This window comes from Furipterus horrens, unplaced genomic scaffold, assembly GCF_987537825.1.
Source record: "Furipterus horrens unplaced genomic scaffold, mFurHor1.1.pri manual_scaffold_6, whole genome shotgun sequence".
Classification (NCBI taxonomy): Eukaryota; Metazoa; Chordata; class Mammalia; order Chiroptera; family Furipteridae; genus Furipterus; species Furipterus horrens.
Window position 1 is genome coordinate 118,243,878 of NW_028327176.1, and position 23,910 is coordinate 118,267,787.

Genomic DNA, 23,910 nt, shown 5'->3' on the forward strand with positions numbered 1-23,910 from the left:
CTATTTTGTATATCTTATAGAAAAGAGAAAATTAGTGAATATATTGATATCATTGGAAACCAATGTTTTCACTGTGAGAGAAAGGAGATATTAATTTGGAATGGATAAGTGTTGGACTTGAATTGTAGTTATCTGTATGAATTCCTGATATCTATCTATATCCATATATCCATATCTATATCTATCTATTGGCCTATCTATATCTATATCTACTACATATCTATTTCTTAGCTCTGTTAACTGAATGGGTTTAGAAGAATGACATCCCATTAGCAACCAATATTCTGATCTGTTTCTAAAAACATTTCCCATTAAAAGAAATCAGGGCAGCTCCTTGCAGTAATCCCTGGTCTCGAGAAGGAATCAGGAAAGTAAAAGGTGAGCTGAGGGCATCTTCTGGCAGAAGTATGGGGGCATGTTGAAAGGATCCAAGAGCTTTTTGATGTGATTGTAAATTGGTATAGCCACTGTGGAAAACAGTATGGAAATTCCTTAAAAAATTAAAAATAGAACTTATGACCCAGCAATTCCACTTCTGGGTATTTATCTGAAGAAATTCAAAACACTAATTCAAAAGAATATATTCACCCCTATGTCCATTGCAGTGTTATTTACAATAGCCAGGATGTGCAAGCAATGTAAGTGCCCATCAATAGACAATTAGATAAAGAAGATGTGGTACATATATCCAATGGAATATGACTTGGTCATAGAAAAGAAGGAAATCTTACTATTTGCAACAACATAGATGGACCTAGAGGGTATTGTGCTAAGTAAAATAGGTCAGAGAAAGACAAATATCATACAATTTCACTTATATGTGGAATCCAAAGAATAATATAAACAAATAAAGTAAACAGGAAAAGACTCATAGATACAGAGAACAAACTAATGGTCGCCAGATGGAAGCTGGGGGTGGGGGAGGTGTTTGAGGGACTAGGTGAAGAAGGTGAAGGAATTAAAAAGTACAAATTGGTAGCTACAAAATAGTCACAGGGATGTAAAGTACAGCACAGGGAATACAGTCAGTAATACTATAACAACTATGCATGGTGCCAGGTGGGTACTAGACTTATCAGGATGATAACTTTGTAAATTATATAAATGTCTAACCACTATGCTGTACACCTGAAACTAATATAAAATAATACTGACTGTCAACTGTAATTGAACAAAAAGGATTCAAGAGCTATCTCAATAGGATCCTACTTGAGGCCCTGGCTGGATAGCTTAGTTGGTTAGAATATTGTCCTGATATACCAAGGTTGCAGGTTTGATACCTGGTCAGGGCACATACAAGAATCAACCAATGAACACATAATAAGAACAACAAACCAATGCCCCTTTCCTCCCCTCTCTTTCTCTCTCCTCTCTCTTTCTCTTAAAAAAAAAATCAATAAAAGCTCAGTTAAAAAAAATCCCACTTGTCATGTTTGGCAACAATTTCAGCATCGAAAAGAATAATGTAGGTAATGGATTACAACATAGTGAACAAAAGAACCCATAAATCCACAGTGCTATTCCTAAGAAGGCAGAAGGGTATGAAAAGTACTTCTTTACAAAAGAATGTCAGTGATGAATGTAGAAATAATAATAGCATTAGAAGTTGCTATTTTTCAAACACAAATAATTTAAACAAAAATCATCAATGGATAGGAAAATAGAAAAACTATTGAGTGAAAATTTGTTGGGCATAGAATATTCACCAAGACCTCCCAAAGTATTTCCAAAATACAAAAGATTCCTTTACATTGTGGAGATTTGGGAACACTATCATAACCAAGTGATCAGTGTTAGCATTAGTAATGATGGGACAGACCAACATTCTATACTTCCTTACATGAAGTAGTGGGACATATACCCATGTACAATAGCATTTTTACCAAAATTTTTTAATATGATTTTTGTGACCCATTTTATGAAAAACAGTAAAAAGTTATGAATAGTAAGTCAAATACAAATATGAATGTTTCCTTAGAATGAGAAAGAAGTCATGTCTAAGTACCACTTTTAAGAGCTAGTATCGCAAACAGAAAAACCCTGAAAACATAAATTTTTTATTAATCAACTGCCTAATACAATTTTTATTTTTTGACTATAATTTCATTTTCATAACACAACATATATTTCAAATGGACAAAATAATAGTATCAACTGCAGTATCTTAAGATAAATTGCATTCGAAGGAGAGCTTTCTTTCCAGTACTTTGAAGTCTACAAGATATATCTAGAAAATTTATTACCGTGGAAAACAAAATTGCTTAAATTGAATGGTGGGAGGGGGAGGGCCTGCGGTTTCCTTTTTGGATAATTGCTGTAACACTTGTAACACTGTTCTTCAGGTGGCTGAGGGATTTTTCTATTTCCTTTGGACAACATTAGGTGCCAAGGCTCCTGCAGGACAACTTTCACGCTTTAGAAACTCTGCCATTTTGCTAGCACTGATCTGGCCCTTGGGTCCTCTACTCCACTAGAACTATTAACTCTCTTCTTATTAATTTTTGTTACAAATCTTACAAAGAAAGAGTGCCTCTGGGTATTTAGGACCACATTCTATTTTAAGGCTGTATATTCAGTTTTCATAAATTGTCTGAGCCCGTGGGGGGCTGCCAGCTTGTGTTGCTGTCACTCCTTGACTCTAATCTCTTGATCACCTTTTCATGAAATGTCAATTTTTAAATATTTTATACAGAAAATATAAAGGTAATTCAGGCTTTAATCAAGCACCAGTAATAAAAATTTTAAGAATAAAATTTTAGAAAATTTCTGCTTATTATTAGTGATGTTATAACATTTTAGGAATGTGGTTAAATTTGGAAAAAAATCTTTATCAAGTTTACTTCACATAATAATTGTAAGATTCAGGTATTATTGAGTGTACTTTGGATAGGAGAAAACGTCTGTTTTGGCTGAGCGTTAATAAAAGTCAAATCCTCAGCCACAATTTTATGCAATGATTATTGAGAGAATCTGCCACAGATTAATTATATTTACATATATTCCAAACTTCATTTCTCCATCAGCATCCTCATAGTTCTTGGAGTACAAATTGTTGGCACTTTTGTGTAAAATGCTGGGTGAATTGTCGCAAGAAGTGGTAGATTTTCTGGAAGCAAATCCTGTGCAGTGTAGCTAACAGTGATATGACTATCCATGGAATTGACTGTGAACCATATAAATACATTTTTCTAAAGCCAAAGCTCCACAGCTGTTCTAGGACCTCCTGCCAGGTGGAGAAGTATGATAGGACGAGAAGTTGCAGTAGAAAACAACAATAGTCTTAACTGATGGCAATAAAACTATCTTACTTTTGCAAATTTTTCTAAGCATATAACCATGTGAACATATTACTAGGTATTAATCTTCATTAGTTTTATAGTAAACCCGTGTCTGGTCATTACTACAATAGAAAGTTGTCCTTTCCAAGTCTTTAGCCGAATCTGTGGAAAAGCTAGGAATACAGGGACCAGGCGTTATGGCCTTCTCCATCCATCCATACCATACACATCTGAGTAAGAGTAATAGGAAAATATATTTTTACTTCTCTGTTAGTGATTCTTTATTTAAGTTTTCCCCATGCAGAGGCAGAGGTGAATAAAATGAATAAGGTTTTTTGAGTACATAGTGGTTATATGCCCTAACAGAACATTGTTCAGGCACTTTTATTTACAGAATCACTTGAGTGCCCCATAATGGTACAGAAAAATGTTTCAAAGAACACTTTCAAAAGTAATAAAGGTTTAGTGTTCAACTGAAAATGTATTAGATGAAAGGGACTAATTATGATCTTATAGAAAAAGAGGAAGGGATTAAATATAATGTCCACAATGGCTTTTTAGCATGAACTACAAAATCCATCAGAACTTATTTGTAAAAATAAGGGTAAATACCACTCTGTGCATTTTCCCTCCTCCTAGGGAAAAAGTTATTTATGTAGAAAATCTGATGGGATATTTCCTTTATTAAGGAGGTGGCAGGTGGCTGTCAGTTGGAGTGTGAAAAACAAGTTGAATCATTTGGATGTAATTTGAAAAAATTAATCAAATGACAAAAATACAAGTAAGGAATAATTTTCCCCTTGAACATTTTTCTATGCAGAAATTCAAAAAAGATATCAGGATTAGGGGAGACAATAAGCTACATATCTAAGAAGTAACTGTCAACAAAAAAAGAGATAGATTACTTTGTAAGATAGACAACAAAAAGATGCTTATCTTTCAAAATATATTCTATATAATTTTTTTCTTCCCCTGTGTCTTAAAAAATGATTTACACATGTTTACTGGAGTACAACACATGCAACACTGCAATATAGTCTTCTATTAGAGTCCAAAGAAACTAACAAAGATTGATTTTTCACTTGACTTTAGTAGAATCTGATATATAAGCCCTTTTGATATTTTTTTCAGTGCAGAGGGCATATTTGTATGCGTGTATGGATGTGTGTGCTTTCGTATCAATAGATTGAGAATCTAAAAACTTATGTTTTATGTCTACTTGTGTCACCCTGTAGTTGTTTTACTTTAGGAAAATTAGTTAAACCGAGCCTCAGTTTTCTTATCTGTGTAATAAGAATTAGAGTGTATAATATCTAAGATTTAGGTTCCAACATTATGAGTCCATGTATATCTGACCAAATACTAGTATTCTTTTACTCAGGGAAATGAATAAAAGAGAATTTGGGCTACTGAAATATGAAATTAATAAAACACTTAATAACTAAAGTAACTAACTAGAGAGTATTAATGGCCCTAAGATTATTTTAGCCTTTTGCCTAATGCTAGCAGAGCCTATTTGCTGACAAACCCCACATTTATATACCCAGCATGAATTCATTTGAGCTTCAACGAGTGTAGTAAGCAAATGACTATACAATTATTATTTGTATGTTTCTCAGATATTCAAATTTAGGCCATATAAAGCCAAACCCTTGACCCTGCTTTTACTCATCTCACCCTGGAAATAATGCATTCTGTTCTACCTCTGTGGCCTTCATGCTCCCCAGTAGCTCAATTAAGGAACCTTAGCATGACATTTTCTCTTCATTTGAAGTGTAAGCATCCTGCCCACACCCCTATATTTTCTCATTTGGGCTTTTGTAATAAATAGTTTAGTGGTTCCCCTTCTTTTTTTATCCCTTTATTTAATTATCCCAGCATTCAGAATATACAATAATGATGTCATTGTTATAAAAGTGACATAAAGACATAAATTATTCAAAGAATACAGAAAGGTACAAGGAATGATGTAAAACTTCTCAAATCTGACCATTTTGAAAATTAGATGAATGTTACTGCAAACATCTCTATAAATTTTGTTAGGGAAGTGGATAAAAAGCAGAAGCTATTTTTAAAAAGAGACACTAATATGATTGTATTTTTCTATTTTTAGATTTTAAACATTTTCAATTCATTAGTCATCATTTTTTGGATTATCTATTTTAAACATTGTCTACTGACTTCCTGCTGTGATAAATTATTATTTAGCTCACTAAACTCCCCTCTCTCCCTCCTGCCACAGTAATTATTTAACTACTTCTAGTTCCTCTTTTAGTCACTTTTCTATCCCCAATAACATATACAGGTTGGGCAAAAGTAGGTTTACAGTTGTGAGTACATGAAATAGTTTATTCGTGTATTTTCATTTATTAATTATTCTATTATTTTTCATATGAACAACTGTAAACCTACTTTTGTCCCACTCTGTATTTTCCCGTTATCTTTGTTCCAATAGTAACAGTCTATCTTGGCCCCTTGCCTTTTAACTTGAGGCCCTTAACCCCTTACCCTTTCTAGTCCCTTACTCTTGCAAGCCTTGTTTTTACTTTCATATTGACAAAACTGAGAAAATTGCCTTCTGTTTTATAACCATGAGTTTTGCCTTTGTTTAGATTTGAAAAGTTGAAAAATCAATGAGCATTGCTTTATATATCATAACTATGTAAATCTAATTACATACACTTTTTGTCTACAGGACCCCTCCTCTTCAAGATTTCAAATGGCCTTTCTTATCTTTAATTCTTGGGTTTGTTCTTCCAGTTTCAAGGTCACTATCAAGTCTATGGACTACCTCCCCACTGCAACACACACACACACTTTCTTTTTTAATTGCATACTTATTTGTGGACCTTACTTTGGGATGGACTTTGCTGCACAGAAGTTGTCCCTTCATTATTGTCCCAGGTTAGACTATGTCCTACATCCTATGCTTTTCTCATTTTTAGTTACTTTCTTGTTTATTTGTTTTTTCTGACCTATTTTAAGGAACGTTGTAAAGAAGAACGCATGGGAAATAAATTTTCTGCATCTTTAGATATTTGATAATACTTTTATTCTACAATCATATTTGATTAATAATTTGGCTAGGTAAAAAGTTTTAAGTTCAATATTACTTTTCATCAGAGTTTTGAAGGCAATGCTCCTTCCATGTTAGTGATCATTGTTGCTATCTTTTCTATGAAAACTTCTCTTTTACATTGGTATTCTCAAATTTCTCAATATTATATTTAGGAATAGATGTTCATTTCACTTGTGCTGAACATTTCCTGGGTCCTCTCAATTTGAACAACTATATATATCTTCAGCTGTGCGATTTTCCTATCCATTATTTCTTTGAGATTTTTTTTCCTCTCTAGTTTCTTTGTTTTTAATAGTCATATATTAATTTTCTAAGTGTTCTTTCTTGCTGTTTCGTTGTTTCTGTTTCATAGATCCTATTCTTGCTGTACGCATGAAACATCCTCCAGCATATCTCTAATATAATATTTAGAATATTTATATGTTCTTTTCTATTTCTCAAAAAATCCTTCTTTCTCTAGGGTATTTTGTCACATTTATCCTGGTCTTATTCTTAAACTATTTTCCCTTAACAGTAAATTAAGAAAAAAAAGTGTACTGGAAATTATGTGTAAGTGGTTTCCTTCAAGGTGAATGGATATTGAGCTGGCTTTTAAGCTGAAAAATCCTTAAATAATAAGATAGACTAAGTTTTATGTGACATATCAATTACTCTACTTTCGGTCTCCCAGACTACTTACTTTCTTTGGAAAATAACTGTCTTGTTTAGACTTTATTTGGTTTTGGGGCTAACAGCAGGTGAGGGATATGGGTGACTGTTTTATAATTACATTTTGAATTATTTTAATTTTTTTATTGGCTCTGTTACACCTGGCTTCAACACACCCAGCGCCCTTCATATACTTTTACCCCTCTGTCTGCTTTTTGGACTTTGACAATCTTACTGAACTCTTTTTGTCAACAACTGGCCTTACCTTGTTTTATTTGACGTTTTTAATAAAAACTTACTTCATTTTACTTGACATTAAGACAACACACTGAAGTTAAACATTTTAAAGCTTTATGACATTATATTGTGTTTTGTAGACATATTTCTGCTATTTTTAGTTCTATATTTAAATAGATTTAATGCTTATCACCTGTTTTTTTAACCACATCTTCATTCCTAAGTTTTAAATTTTGATCTCCTCTTGTTCTATGGATTTTATTTCAAGGAGTTTATAAAAAATACTTTGTAAGTGCTATGTTCCCTGAGTTCTTTCACGCTAGAGCAGACTATGTGTTTACTTCCCTTCAACCTGAAGACCACTTGGCTGGTTAGGGAACACTTATAATAATGTGAAATTGCTGTCTTTAAACATTCAACATGGCAGGAGTCACCATTTACCACAGTATCTTTATTCATTTCTTGATTAGCTAAATTTCATCAGTAAGTTACATTTTTTTCCTTCAGAAAGTTAATGCCATAATCCTTTTATTCTTTCACATTTGAGAACGTGTATTTGTGTTCTCTATGTGTGAATGGAATCTTGGCTGGACATAATATTTTTGGATCACATTTCTTTTTCTTTGGAGGTTAGTAGGCATTGCTCCATTGTTCTCTAGCCTGAAATGTTACTCTGGAGAAGACTGAGGCAGTCTGCTTCGGTTTGCAGTTATAGGAGACTTACTATTTGTCCCTGGATGCCTGAAGAATATTTTCTCATTCTGAAAATTCAGTAGAAAGAATAGGATTTCAATTGATTATGTTGAATATATTTGTCTTGATAGGATAGGAACTTTTGAGTTGTAGAATAACTTATTCTTGCACTTCAGGGCTATTTTTTTTCTTTTTTCTACTGGAATATTTTCTTCTGATTCATTTACTGAGTTCTTCAATTCAGTCATAATTGTATAATGTCATTTTTGTCGTGCCTCCATAGCTATTATCTTCTATTTTCATTAATCATTTTATCTTTTTCCTTTGATTTTACCGTGCTTATCTCAAGCCTTTCCTCTGCGTAATTTATTTTCAGCCACGTGCATTTGATTCCTTTCAGTATGCAATTTATTAGTTCAGTAAAGGTGTTACTTTAGTTTCAATTTGTATCTTACATTTTAAATTACCATTTTTATTTCATTCTGTGTTTTTATCATCTTACATTTAAGCTCTTATTTTGTGCAATTCATGTTCGTAATAAACTTATCTATAGTACAAAACACTGGTAAGATGTTTTCATGTGTTCTTTACACTCTGGTTGCTTTAGATATTCTTTTACATGTATTTTTTTTTTTTTCTTTTTGCTTGTGATTGTATTTTCATCTTGTTCATATTTCCAATGTATCCTGAATGTAGACTTTGTTTTAGTTCTGGTATTGTGAGGGTGAATTCTCCTTAAATTCCTTTTCATGTGCTCTGAGTCTGAGGGTCCTTCTAGAAGATACAGCTTGAGAGCAGGTTATTGAATTCCACTCTCTTATCAATAGCCTGAGGGTTTTGGTGTGCATATTTTGGGAAATGAATAGGAGTAGGGACAAAGCTAAGCTAAGACTGAATACAGCCTAGTTGTTTAAATAAATTATATTTTTATTAGATTTTTCTGTTTGACCTATATGTTTCTTATTGAAGTTTTTGCTACCTACTATAGTCCTGGATTTGTCAGTTTTACGTTGTAATCCTGTCGTTTGCCCTGTCTAATGCAATGTTGCGTTAAGTGCAAATCTTTTTTTTTTTTTTTTTTTTTGGTCTCGAGGATTATTCTCTATTTTTTGTAAAGCACCTTACTATGAGACCTACTTAGTTTTTCAAAACTTTATGTTTAAATTTTCTTTTGGGTTTGGTGTAAGGTGCCTTTTTGGAATCAGCATAGATGAATTTATAATATTGTTATTCCATCTGATTATGTCTTTTAGCGAGTGAGTTTTAGCTACTCACATTCACTTTGATCATGCATTTAGGCTTATTTTTACCACCTTCATTTGTGTTTTCTGCTTACCATCTGCTTTGTTATTTTTCTCCTTGAAATTCTACTTTCTGTTGAACTGATAACAAGTTTTGTAGTTTTCTTTTTAGACTTTTCTTCTCCCCTCCTCTTCTTTCTCTTCCTCCTTCTTCAAATCCCCCAAATTTTCTACTCATTCTCCTTTTGATTCATCTATTGATTTGGGAGAGATTAACATTATTTCTCTTTTTATTTTGGGTACCTAAGGTTTGCCTTTTTTCTCTCTTTTATGTATAGCAAACACACAGAAATGAGCATTTGCATAAGTGTACACTTTTGTGAATTTTCACAAAGTAAATACACTTGTAACAACAGTCCAGATCAAGAGTAGAAGAATGTTACTAATACCATCAGGCCCCACTCATGCACCTCCTAGTCTCTCCCCTTCCCTTCCTAAAGTTAATCACTATTGTCTTCCTTACCATGAATTAGCTTTGCCTGTTTTGAACTTCATTTATATGAAATAATAGAATATTACTCTTGTGTTTGACTCCTATTGCTCAATGTTATGTTGACAAACCTCTCTATGAGGTTGGATGGACTGATAACTCATTCACTTTACTTTTGTGAAGTACCCCATTGTATGAATACACCACGATTTATTCATCCATTCTACTTTTGTTGGCCATGTAGACTGTTTGCAGTGTTTGGTGATTATGATAAATGCTGTTTTGAAAATTGTTGCTCCTGACTTTCATTCACAGTTATGTTGGTTATGTAAGCAGGAGAGTGTGGATGAAAGGGGGCCACACACTAAACCTGACAAGCTCATGGGAGGCCTGTGTGGTGGCCTTATTAGCTCAGAGACCGAAAGTAACCACAAAGAATGGTCTGAAATTAAAAGTTATTACCTGAAAGCAGTTTATGGCAGGTAGTCATGTCCTAGGCTAGAATCTTCCCTGACAAAAGTAAATCTTTACCTTAATTAGGCCTGTCTATAGCCTTTTTGCATCTAAGCTAACATACTTTTGGAATGTCAAAATAATTTCCTGTTTCTGGACCCCTCAAAGCATAGAAACTGCACCAGATCAGAGACCAAAAATCCCCTCATTGTTATTAAGTATTGACTGTTGAATATACTGTACCCAACTATGTAAAAAAAAGTCTGGGTCTATCATTTCACTTTTTAATCGATCCCAGAAGTTTCCCTCTTTGTTTTGTCCTGCCTTCCCTAATCTATCACCAATGGATTTCATGTAACCCACTTACACCCTCTCTTTTGATTGTAATATATAAAGCAGTGTGCATAACTGTCATTCTCTGAAGCATTTTCTCAATCCATTAAGTTTTTACTTCCTGGCAATTGTCATCAGCTTGGCTCAAATAAACTCATATAAATTCTTACAGATTTGGACATTTCATATTTTTAATTATATTTTATTGATTATGCTATTACAGTTGTCCTAATTCTTCCCCCTTTGCCCCCCTCCAACCAGTACCCTCACTCTCTCAGGCAATTCTCCCAATATTCTTCATGTCCATGGGTCATGGATATAAGTTCTTTGGCTACTACATTTCTTATACTGTACTTTACATCTCCATGGCTATTCTGTAACTACCTTTTCGTACTTCATAATGCCCTCACCTCTTCACCCATTCTCCCACACCCACTTCCCATCTGGCAACTATCAAAACGATCTTTGTATCTATGATTTTGTTTCTATTATTATTTTTACTTTAGATTAAATTTTTATAGATCTTTTTTGCCATATTATTGTTCATAATTTTGATCTTCTTTTTCTTGAATAAGTCCCTTTAATATTTCTGATAATAATGGTTTGGAGATGATGAGCTTCTTTAGCTTTTTCTTGTCTGAGAAATGATAGCTCTGCTAGGTAGAGCAATCTTGACTGTAGGTCTCTGCTTTTCACGACTTTGAATATTTCTTGCTAGTCCATGATAGCCTGCAGAGTTTCTTCTGCGAAGTCATCTGACAGTCTTATGGGAACTCCCCTGTAGATAACTGACCTATTTTCTCTTGCTGCTTTTTAAGATTCTCTCTTTATCTTTAACCTTTGGCATTTTAATTATGATGTGGCTTGGTGTGGGCCTCTTTGCTTCCATCTTGTTTAGGACTCTCTGTGCTTCTTAGATTTGCATGTTTATTTCCTTCACCAAATTAGGGATGTTTTATTTAATTAGTTTTTCAAATAGATTTCAAATTTCTTGCTCTTTCTCTTCTCACTTGGGCACTCCTATGATGCGAATGTTGATCTCTTGAAGTTGTTGCAGAGGCTATTTACACTATCCTCATTTCTTTGGATTCTTTTTTCTTCTTGCTGTTCTAATTGGTTGTTGTTTGCTTCCTTATGTTTCATATCATTGATTTGATTCTCAGCTTCATCCACTCTACTGTTGTTTCCCTGAAAATTATTGTTTATTTCAATTAGTGTATCCTTTGTTTCTAACTAGATTTTTTTTTTTTTTAATGCTGTTGAGGTCCTCACTAAGTTTCCTGAGCATCCTTATAACCAGTGTTTTGAACTCTGCAGCTGAGAGATGCTTATCTCCCTTTTGTTTAGTTCTTTTTCTGAAGTTTTGATCTGTTCTTTCATTTGGGCTGCATTTCTTTGTCTCCTCATTTTGGCAGCCTTCCTGTGTTTCTTTCTATGTATTAGATAGAGCTACTTTGATTCCCTGTCTTGGTAGTGTGGCCTATGGTAGTAGGTACCCTACAGGGTCCAGTGGCACAGCCTCCCCTATCACCCAAGCTGGGTACTTGAGGTGTGCCCTTTTTGTGGGCTGCATGCACCTTCCTCTTATAGTTGAGCCTTGGTTGCTGTTGGCAGATCAATGGGAGGGACTTACCCAGGCCATTGAGCTGCAAGAATTGGCTATGACCACTAATCACCAACCCTTACCCTCTGTGGAAGATCAGCTGTGCAGGGGCAGGGTGGTGGTACTCTGACGTGTTCTGTAGCTGTCCACTGGGTGCACTAGCCCTGGGGTTTCCCGGATGGTGCAAGACAAGGTCAGCCCCCACCTTTGTTTTGCCTGGGGCCACCCTGCCTGAGCTATAAAGAAATCTGAAATGGCTGCTACTTGTGCTGGGCTTGGAGATTCCTAGGTGAAACCAAGGTGTGAATCTAGGCCGGTTACTGCTAGTGCTGGGCCTGGGGCTCACTAAGGCCAGTTATTGCTTATTTGATAGGATTTAGGAACTTGTGAGTCCTGAGCCAAGACCAGCCATTTATATGGAAAAGCAGCTTGGGTGGGCCTGTTGATTGGGTGGGGCGGAGTCTCTGGGGATCTCCAAGGCGGGTCAAACAGTGTTAGCCAGGTTGATGGAGTCTCAGTTAGGGTACCAACTTGCCATCTCTGTGGAGGGACGGTTTAGAAAAGGGACAATGGCTTCTGATCACCTTGATGCCAGAGACTTCAGTTTCTCCCTATATACTACTGGCACCTTTTAAGCTGCTACCTTGGTACTGGAGCTCAGAGGAAATGAGTCTGAGTAGATGAGTCCATGTGTGGGTTCTTTAAGATGTACTGCTTGGGGCTTCAGCAGTTTCTTCCACTGACTCAATTCCCACTCTTTTGCAGCCAGAAGTTGTGGGGACTTACCTTTCTGGCACTGGAATCCTGGGATGGGGGGCCTAGTGTGGGGCTGGGACTCCTTGCTCCTATCCACTCCATGTGGGTGAGGGACAAGCCCATTCTGCATCTGCCCCTCCTACCATTCTGGATGAATGTGGTTTCTTTAATTCTGTAGTTGTCAGACTTCCATTCAACTTGATTTCTGATGGTTCTAAGTGATAGCTGTCCTATACTGTAGTTGTAATTTTGATGTGGTTGTGCAAAGAGGTGAGCCATGTCTGCCTGCGCTGCCATCTTGACTGGAAGTCTGGACATTCTTATGTTGACAAGTGAAATACTGGGATTGCTGGGTTAGAGGCTATGCATATGTTTAACTTTATTAGTTACTGCCAAACAATTTTCTGAAGTGGTTTTACCAATTTATATCTCCATGTACCCAGGATGAAAGCTCCAGTTGCTCCACCTCTTCACCTATATGTGGCTCTAGTAGTTTCTTTATAGATTTTACCTACTCTGATTAGTGTGCATGTATACAATATTCAATCCCCTGATAAATAATGACATTGAATACTTTATTGCTTATCATTTATTTAGCTATTCTCATGAACTACTTGTTCAATGTTCAAGGCCATTTTTCTATGGCTTGTCTATTTTTATATTATTTCATGGGAACATTTTATAAATTATGGATAATAATCTTTTATCAGATAAAATATTGAAAGTATCTTTTCCAATTTGTAGCTTTCTCTTTTAATCTTTTACTGGAGTCTTTTGATAACCAGGTGTTCTTAATTTTAATTATGTCTCATTTATCAATATGTTTTAAAAAATTATTTGCCTATCCTAAAGTCATAAAGATATTCTTTATTTTTTCCTTCAAATATACATACACCTCCCATCTGGCCCAGAATTGATTTTTGTGTATTATGTGAAGTATAATATTAAGATTATTTTTTCCCATAGCATACCCAACTGATCTATCATCATTTAAAAAAAAGAGCAAAACATTTCTTTCCTCATTTACAGTCATACCTTGGTGCACATTGGCTTCAGAACTCATCAAATTCTTTACTCGTTGCATTTTGCATTTTGATGAGAAAGAAATGTCTTAGTACTCGGTGCTTGCTTGGGACTCCTCGCACTTGCTAGAACTTGTATGCATTATGATGCCACTCTGTAAGAACAAATTCTTCATCACTCATCACTTGCTTTGTACTCATTGGTTTTGGCACTCATCATGAGTTTTGGAACAAATTAACAACTACTAAGGTATCGCTGTATTTATATGTTATCATAAAAATAAATGGTCATGCATGTTTCTATTCTACTGCATGTGTCTATTTGTCTATTTTTGTGTTAATACCAGACTGTCTTAACTATGAGGCTTTGCAATACATACTGATAACTCTTAGAGCAAGACCTCCAGTTTTGTTATTCTTGAAAATTGACTTTTCTAGTTTTAGTCCTTTACATTTCCATATATAGATAAATTAGATTCTATGTGTTAATCTCAGCTAAAATACTTTAAAGTTTTAATACACAAGCCATAAATAAGTTTAATTAATTAATTATACATTAACTATAATATAGGCATAAGCTCCTTGGCATTAGTCTTGGTGATGTATTTTTGGATATGACTCCAAAAACAAAGGTAACAAAAGCAAAAATAAACAGTGGAACTATAGCAAACTAAAAAGCTTCTGCACAACAAAGGAAATCAATAAAACAAAAAGGCAACCTACTGAATGAAAGAATATATTTGCAAAATCATATACCCGATAAGGGACTATTATCTAAAATATATAAAAGGGGCCCTGGCTGCTGTGGCTCAATGAATTGAGTGTCAGCCTGTGAGCCAAATGTCGCTCATTCAATTCTCAGTCAGGGCACATGACTAGGTTGCACGTCAGGTCCTCAGTTGGGGGTGCAAGTGAGAGGCAGCCACACAGTGATGTTTCTCTCCCTCTCTTTCCCTTTTCCTCTCTCTCTAAAAATAAATAAATAAACAAACAAACAAATAAATAAATTATTAAAAAATAAAAATAAAATATATAAAAAGAACTCATACAATTGAACAGCAAAGAAACAAACAATCAGATAAAAAATGGATGGAGGATCTGAAAGGACATTTTCCCAAAGAAAACATACAGATGGTCTACATGTATATGAAAGGTGCTCAATATCACAAATCATCAGGGAAATGCAAATCAAAACCACAATGAGATCACTTTATACCTCTTAGAAGGCTGTTATAAAAAAAAAAAAAAAGACAAGAATTAACATGTGTTGGTGAGGATGTAGAGAAAAGGGAACGCTTGTGCACTGTTGGTGAGATTGTGGTGCAACCACTGTGGAAAACAGTATAGAGGTTCCTCAAAAAATTAAAAACAGAACTACAATATGGTCCAGCAATTCCATTTCTGGGTATTTATCTGAAAAAACAAAAACACTAATTGGAAAAGATATATGCACCTTATATTCACATAGCATTATTTTAATAGTGAAATATGGAAACAACCTAAGTGTTCATAGATGAATAAATGGTAAAGAAAATGTTTTATAGTATATACACACAAACACATAGATACACACATAATGGAATACTATTCAGTCATAAAAAAGAATAAAATTTGCCATTTGGAACATTGTGGGTGGAGTTTAAGAGCATTATGCAAAATAAAATAAGTCAGAGAGGATAATGTATGATCTCATGTATATGTGGAATCTAAAAACAAAACAAACAAATAACCCAAGCTCTTAGATAGAGTAAAGAGACTGTTGGGTTACAAGGGGAATAGCAGGTGATATGGGTGAATGGGGTCAAAAGATAAAAAATTCCAGCTATAAAATAAAGAAGTTATGGGGAAATAATGTACAGCATGGTTTTATAGTTAACAATACTGTATCATGTGTTTGAAAGTTGCTAAGAGAGTAGATCTTAAAAGCCCTCATCACAAGAAGGAAAAAAGAAAAAAATTATAACTATATATGGTAATAGATGTTAACTAGACTTACTGTTGTGACTATTTTGCAATGTATGTAGATATCAATCATTATGTTGTGCATCTGAAACTAATATAATATTAGATGTCAATTATGAGGAGGGACCCAAAAAACCCTGGAATTTATTTATTAAAAATTATGTATTTATTTTTACATGTTTAAACTTCAGTCACCTTCAAGGTACTCTCCATTTGATGCAACACACCTATTGAGATGTTTATGCCACTGCCCAGAACAGTTTTTGAACTAATTGATTTTGATGACTTTTAGTGCTTCTGTTCTTTTTTCTTTCACCTTTTCCACATCAGCAAAAGGTCTCCCTTTGAGGACTTCTTTCATCAGGGGGAAAAAAGTCACCCAGGGAGAGATTGGGTGAATAGGGAGGGTGGGGCATGGGGGTCATGCCATTTTTGATCAGAAACTGCTGAACACTCAGCATTGTGTGGGCAGCTGCGCTCTTAAATCACCCACCATGAAATAGGCTAACGCATTGACTCCTCAAAAAAATTCATTGAATCTGAACTCAGCCTCTCACAACAATGCCAGCTGGTATACTAATACAGATGGGTTCCTAGAATACTCACCTAGCGGGGGAAGCCTATACTACAAGGCGCCTGCCCTCTGGAAGATAATTCCAGTTTTTTTGTATACCCCAATAAAAAGAGCATGGTATTGATTTAAATCATACTAATAAACTTTTGCTTTCTTTTAAAAATTAAGTACATTATAATTTATTTCTAAAAAATATCTAAAGTTATCTAGTGTTTTTGTCTTCCTCTCAAGCTCAAACACCTAAACATATAACAATTATAGAATGAATACCTATTTTCTAGCACCTTTTTTTTTGTGTGTGTGTGCCTACTTATCTGGATATAATATTCTAAGTTGACAGTTCCTCTTGTTACATTGACTGTATTTCTCCATTGTTTTATGGAACCTATTGCTGCTGGTGAGAGACAGGCTTGGTTTAAATTTTTCTTGGTAATCTGTCTTTTCTTCTGGAAGTTGATAGGAGTGTATCTTAATTCTTGATGCTTTCCAGTTTAACTATGATGAATCCAGGTATGAATATATTTTTATACAGTCAGTTCTCTGTATTCACAGGTTCTGCATCCACAGATTCAACCAACTGTGGATAAAAAATATTCAAAAAATTATGTTGTTGCTGACATGTATTATGTAGTTAGGTCTATGACTGTGTGTCTGCACTGAACATGTATTGACTTTATTTTCTTGTCCTTATTCCCTAAACAATACAGTGTAACAACTACTTACATACCATTAATATTGTATTGGGTATTAAAATTAATCTAGAGTAGATTTAAAGTATATAGCAGTATGTGCAAGGTTATATGCAAATACTACACGATTTTATATCAAAGAGAGCACTAGTGGATTTTGGTATCTGAGGGAGGTTCTAGAACCAATCCTCCACAGATATGAAGGGATGACTGTAGATCCATTTTGTTTCTTATAGTTCGCTTTCACTTGAGGACATGTCTTTATTCAAATTTAGAAAATTCATAGCTCTTTTCAAATATTACTTCTTTGTGAATTTCTCTATTATTTCCTTTAAGCACTCTTATTTGTCTTTCAGTCTATTCTATATATTTCTTAACACTTGAGTGACCATATAATTTATTGTATAAACTGGGACATATTTGAGTTAAAGGAAGTTCCACTAATAATTACATCAGGACAACAGATACAGATGTAAATTGGAACCCTTCCAGGCATACTGGGGTGTATGATCTCTCTATTTAACATTGTTTCGTATTTTATTCCCTATTCTGTGATCTAGACAAATCCACAGTAATATTTTGCAATTTATTATTTTCATTTTTATTGCCTCTGTTCCAAAGTATACCACAACTTAAAAAAAAAGATTTTATTTATTTATTTTCAGAGAAAGGGAAAGGGAAGGAGAAAGAGAGGGAGAGAAATATTGGTGTGCAAGGGAAGCATCAATTGGCTGCCTTCCACATGCCCCCAACCAGAGACCTGGCTTGTAACCCAGGCATGTGCCCTGACTGGAACTGAATCATCAACCTTTCAATTTGCAGGCCAGTGCTCAATCCAATGAACCATAGTACCACAACTTCTGAACTTATTTTTTTTAAAGGAATAATTTATTCACCTTACTCACTATGACTATTGCTCAAATAGTCATTATTTTAGCAAGGATTCACAAATGCTTGCCATTTTATAAGCACGGTGTCATTGAGAGAACACAGCCAGACATGTTCCCCCAAACCTCACCATTTGAAATCTTTAAATGACTAAGAAAATTTGACTCAAAATGTATTCAATGGTGTATGTAAATGCTTTATATAATTTATTACATCTGCGAAAAAGAATTTACCTATTCACTTAGTCTAACCATTTTTGTTGTTCTCAATTTTGTTTTGTTTTTGCTAGAGGACACTTTCCCTCTACCTAGCACTTACTTTTTTAAAAACTTACTTTTCAATTACAGTTGACATACAATATAATATTAGCTTCAGGTGTACAACAGTCACTAGACATTTATATACCTTACAAAGTGATCACACCAATAAGTCTAGTTCCCATTTGACACTACACAGTTATTACAATTTTACTGATGGTATTCCCTACGCTGTACTTTACATCCCTGTTGACTATTTCTTTTTGATATTCAACTTCATTCGGCTTTATTAATGAAAATAATACTAATTTTCAAACATAGCCTAAATAAAGCATGACAAACACACAGTGTGACCACTTGTCAAAATACACATGACATTCAAAAAGTGTTCTATTCTGATATAATGATCTGAGAGCTGTATCCCTGTGACTATTTTTATAACTGACATCTTATCATTTGCCACAACATGGATGGATCTAGAGGGTATTATGCTAAGGGAAATAGGTCAGACAAAGACATATACCATATGATTTCATTTATATATGGAATCTAAAATTCAAAATCAACAAAGAAAACAGAAACAAACACATAGATACTTAGAACAAACTGACAGTTTGGGGCAATGGGTGGAAAAAGTGAAAGGGATTAATAGTTTTTTATTTTAATCAATAGATGTTTAATTTTTAAAATATCTATTCATTCTGCTTTCAATTTACCTGGCTTGTTTCATTTATTTTTCATATTTTTTCCTCAAAAAAAAATTCATAGTTTTAAATTTTTTCTCCTTAGCATACAAAGCATATTTATTCTAAAGTTTTGCCTAGACAGTTCCATAAAATTTCACCTGGAATGAAATTATGTTGCAATTGTTGAGTTTCAGCTGAATCATCTTCACAGCATTAGAATTCCCAGTGTGTTTTAAAAATTGGTTTTGCAGCTCTTGGTGTGGCTCAGTTGGTTCGGCATCATAGTGCAAAGCGAAAGGTCTCTGGTTCGATTTTTGGTCAGGGCACATGCCTGGGTTGTGGGTTTGGTCCCAGTTGGGGTGCATGCAAGAGGCAACCAATCAGTATTTTTCTCCCACATTGATGTTTCTCTCATTCTCTTTCTCCCTCCTTTACCCTCTCTCTAAAAATAGATAAATAAAATCTTTTTGAAATGTTGGTTTTGAAGACTCATTTTGAATAAAATTTCCTCCTGTTCTTTTTCTTCACACTTTTTTGTCTAGTGGCTTTGGGGCTTCATTCTCTCAACTTCCTAAACCCTACTTCCATACCAGATTCTTGTATGATGTTGCAAAACACCTGCCCTGGGTCTCAGCAGGGATATGCCATTTGATCCCAGACCAGGGACATTGGGTGCAGTTCCTCAGGTGTAGGGTATGTTTGGTCTCTTGCTTCTGAAGCACTCTACAAAGCCATGGCACCAGTAGTGAGTGGCTGCAGATTTTCAAACTCTTTTCAACAGAAAGAGCCTTACTTAGCCCATTCACAAACAACTTTTTCCATGGAACAACTTCAATTCTCCTTCGAATTCCCAACTGCCACTGAGGTTATTACCGATTGTATCTTATTCCCTCGACTATCACACAGGAGTTATGTCTCTAACCAGGAAATTTTTATCTCCCAAATACTTATAGGTAGTTATTTCAGATACTGATATTTATAACTTTTTTATAATTTATGAAGTTTCCCTCATTATTATGGCTACAAGGAAGCTCCAGGTTTTATGCTCAAACATAGCCACTCTATTGACCCTTATGATTGGCATATGCTTCCTCCTACCTCTTTTGGCTCTATTTATGAATCTTATTATAAATATTTCCTCCTTCTCTTTTTGAATAATCCATCTCAAATACTTTCTAGATGAAATCAAATACGATACTTTAAATCTTGAAAATAAATTCTATATTTTTTTCTATTTGTGTTATTTTTCCATTTAATGGGTCTTTACTACTAAGACTTGAGTCCATGACATATTTATGGTTTTTTTGGCTCGATACTATCACCATCTGGTCTCTCTCTGTTCTTAATCTTTCCACTATTTTCTCTTGTTCCTTCCCACCAGATTTCGGTCACCAAGGACATTTTTCTTTCCCTTATATTACTGTTGCTGCCACCTCCTGTATTACACACTGTCCCATAAGATCTTGCAGTGTGCCATAAGCAGTTGCTTCTTCAGCTTGTGTCTAACTTTGCTGTCTCTTCTTTGTTCTATTTATAGCATCCCCTTGGCTTCGTTTTCTCTTTACAACACCTCTAGTGCTTCTTAACAATATAAAATATATGAGGTCTATCCAGAAAGTATCCATCCATGTAATATGAAAATTAGACACTGTTTTAAAAGAAGATACAAGACACAAGAAACGTTTTACAAAGGATGCCTCAGTCCCCTTCAAAGTAGGCACCTTGTGACCTCACACAGTTCTCTCAATTGCCATCAGCTGTCCCATAGTATTTTTCTGAATCTCATTGATAGTCTGAAATCTCTTCCCTTTCAAAGATAATTTTAGTTTTGGGAAAAGCCAGAAGTTGTAGGGCACCAAATCAAGGCTGTAGGGGGCTGAATCATATGGGTGATTTGATGTTTTGCCAAAAATCTCTACATAAGACATGATGCATAAGTAGGCACATTGTCATGATGAAGCTACCAATCACCAGTTGCCCATAGCTGCAGCCATTTGAATCATCTGATTAGTTTCCAAGGAGGAATGTTCAAGCATAATGCAAAATGCGATGCAGATTCATTGCTCTATTCGTTCAGTCATTTTGAATGTGATGGCCACACAGTACACATGCTCACTCATCAGCGTCTACCACCCCCACTGACTAGTACAGTGAAGTTGTCATTGTTCACGCATGTGCATTCCAGTCCACTCTCCTTGGCTGCCAGGTTACATCAATGTCTCACAAATCATTTTCATTATATTAACAATGGTTGGGTTTTTGTATTGTTAAGATTTTCTGAAGTTATAGATTACATTATAGTGCTTTATTTTATTAATTCTACTGGTGAATGGTTCTATGTAACTTAAATGAAGCATTACAAATATTCCCTTAACTTCATCTGCCCCAACCAAAAATATGATTAAGTAATTATATCCCTGTATGTGTGTGTGTTTCCCAAAGTCCTCTCATGATGATGTAACATAATAAATTTAGCAGAAACAGAATTATAATTGAGCATAGTATTCTAAATTTATTACTTAGTACAGAACATAGCAGGTACTAAATTATGTCGAAAAATGAAACTAAAAGAGATATAAGAAAGTAAAGTGGAGTCCTATAAAATTAAAGACCCCACTTTTCACAAAAATTGTTTAGAAGTTGTTAGACTAGGAGTGTGGAATAAAATTGCAAAGTCTCTTTAGACATGGTTGTATTCACTGACATGCTTGAATTTGGTAATAAATCTTTTACATAAGAGATGTCATTATAAATTAACTTTTACATTTTATCTTAAGTAGTATCATCATAAAATATTTAAGCAAGACACTAAAATTGTCAAAGTAAGTAGATAATTTGAGACCTAGCATTTAAAAAATCCAATTCTTTCATTTTGGGATTTTTCCTTGAATATAAATTTTGATCTGCGAATTTACCAGAACTTACAATTTACCAGAAGTTAAAACTATCACAAGTGTTGGGCAATCATCAATGTTATTAAATACATAGTTAAAAACTAACGAGAACAATCTAAATTTAAAGAAAAAAATACACCAAAATTCTTTGTCCTATTTTGTTTGGCCACATAAAGAAAATATTCTCACTGTGCAGCTGGGTCTTTTCTGAGTTTTTTTTTTTTTTAGTTATCTACCTTTCTATAGATTTTTCAATTATATCACAACTTAAAATAATAAAAGGACTTCACATACAAGACTAAATATGATTTTTGCCACACCCTTATAAGGAGAGTAAAAATCAGGGAAAGAAACTGAAGCCTCAATGGGTCACTGTGTGACACCCCTTTTGTCCTGGTTTCTTAAACTTCAGAGGGCAGTAAGAGTTCATCTTTTGGCTGCTTGCCAGGATTACGATTTTTCTAATTGTAGGTGCTTGTTTTCATTTTCATTGGCTCTTTTACCCACAGGCTGTACTACTTGCCTGCCTCATGCTCTTCTTGCCTTGGTGACTGGTTTAGCTGTGCATTCTGACATTGACCTTTGACTGCTCTTTGCCTCCATGCAGGGGCAAAGTACATGAGATCCACTTTCTGCCATCTGCCCCAGTCCCTCGGGCCTGTTGGAGCCAGGCCAGCTCTGTTCAACCCCCCAGCAAAAGAAGGAGATCAGACACCCAGCTGGGAAGGAATGAAATTCAGATGATAACCCAATTGAAAGCACTTTTAGAAAATGCCATTCAAATTGTTGAAAATGACAACCATCACAAACTCTTGACTATTACCAGTCATTACCGGGCTGGGTATATTGATCACAAAAACAATTATTATAAAGGCAGGTCTGTGAATTCTTCTATACTATTCAAAACTGAAGTAATAAATTCCCAGGAATAGATTTCAAACAACATCTGTTGACTTAATTAGAGAAGAAATGCTTTAAGAATGAATTCTTTTTCTAAACTTGGTTGTCTTTTCAACAGATAATACATCTGAAACAATAGGTATGGAGCAGGTGTGTGATGGTCTGAATCTTAGCTTGCATTTGGCAAAACTCTGACTACAGAGTGAAGCCATTAGGGATGTTGTCAGTAAGATTGATGATGTTACGCATTTTGAAATTGTCCTTGACGTGTTATATAAAATGCACAATTCCTCTCCAAAGACACATCATGAATTATAGCAAACTGTAACATATAATATACCCTTTTTCAGGGGCAAGATTATATTAGTTTAGTGAGGCACATTCAGATTGACTTAACACAGATTCTGAAATAATTCTACTAAATATGTCCTTGTAAACAGTTCAGAGTCAAGTGAGAAGAGAAGCATGAATGAACTGAGAGGAGGCTATTTAAATAACACGTGAACCTTTTCCAGAGTATGAATCCCCCTTCCATGTTGAGTGGTGTGTTGGAGAAACTGGGCCTTGCAGAAGGAGGTCACAAGGACTTTGAGAAGATGATGGATAATAAACCTGAATCCTGAGAAACAGTCCAACATATTGACCTGCACTTCTTAAGTAGAAGTGCATTTGTTTTGTGTATAAGATGACAGAGGCTCATCTTTCTAGACAGTGGGTCAAGTTCTTCACCTCTCCTGCCCCCAATGATAGATAATTTAAAATACTATTTTATAATAAAACAGAAACAGATAGACAATGAAGTATAATTTTAAGTTCCTATAGATTTTTTAAAAGGAGAATAAGAATTCAGAGAAATCATGTGGTACATTGATTGACCACTCCTGCAACTAATAGTATGCCTCTACCTGCATTTGACTTAAGGATGCTCATATAGACATGCTGGAAAAACAGGGAAAAATACAGTAGTCCCCTTTATCTGCAGGGGATACATTTGAAGACCCTCAGTGGATGCCTGGAACTGCAGAGAATACTAAACCCTTGATATACAGATGGTCCCAGCTTATGACTTTTAAGCTTTACAATGGTGTGAAAGCAATATGCATTCAATAGAAACTGTACTTTGAATTTTGAATTTTGATCTTTTCCCAATCTAGTGATATGCGGTGCGGTACTCTCTCATGATGCTGGGCAGAGCCAATGAGCTGCAGCTGCCAGTCAGCCATGCGA

General features: G+C 34.8%; 1 pseudogene; it reads right to left on the reverse strand.

The window, feature by feature from the left end:
* Window positions 1-363: 363 nt before the first annotated feature.
* On the reverse strand, window positions 364-23,906 carry LOC150007290 (ubiquitin-conjugating enzyme E2 variant 1 pseudogene; annotated as a pseudogene).
* Window positions 23,907-23,910: the final 4 nt, after the last annotated feature.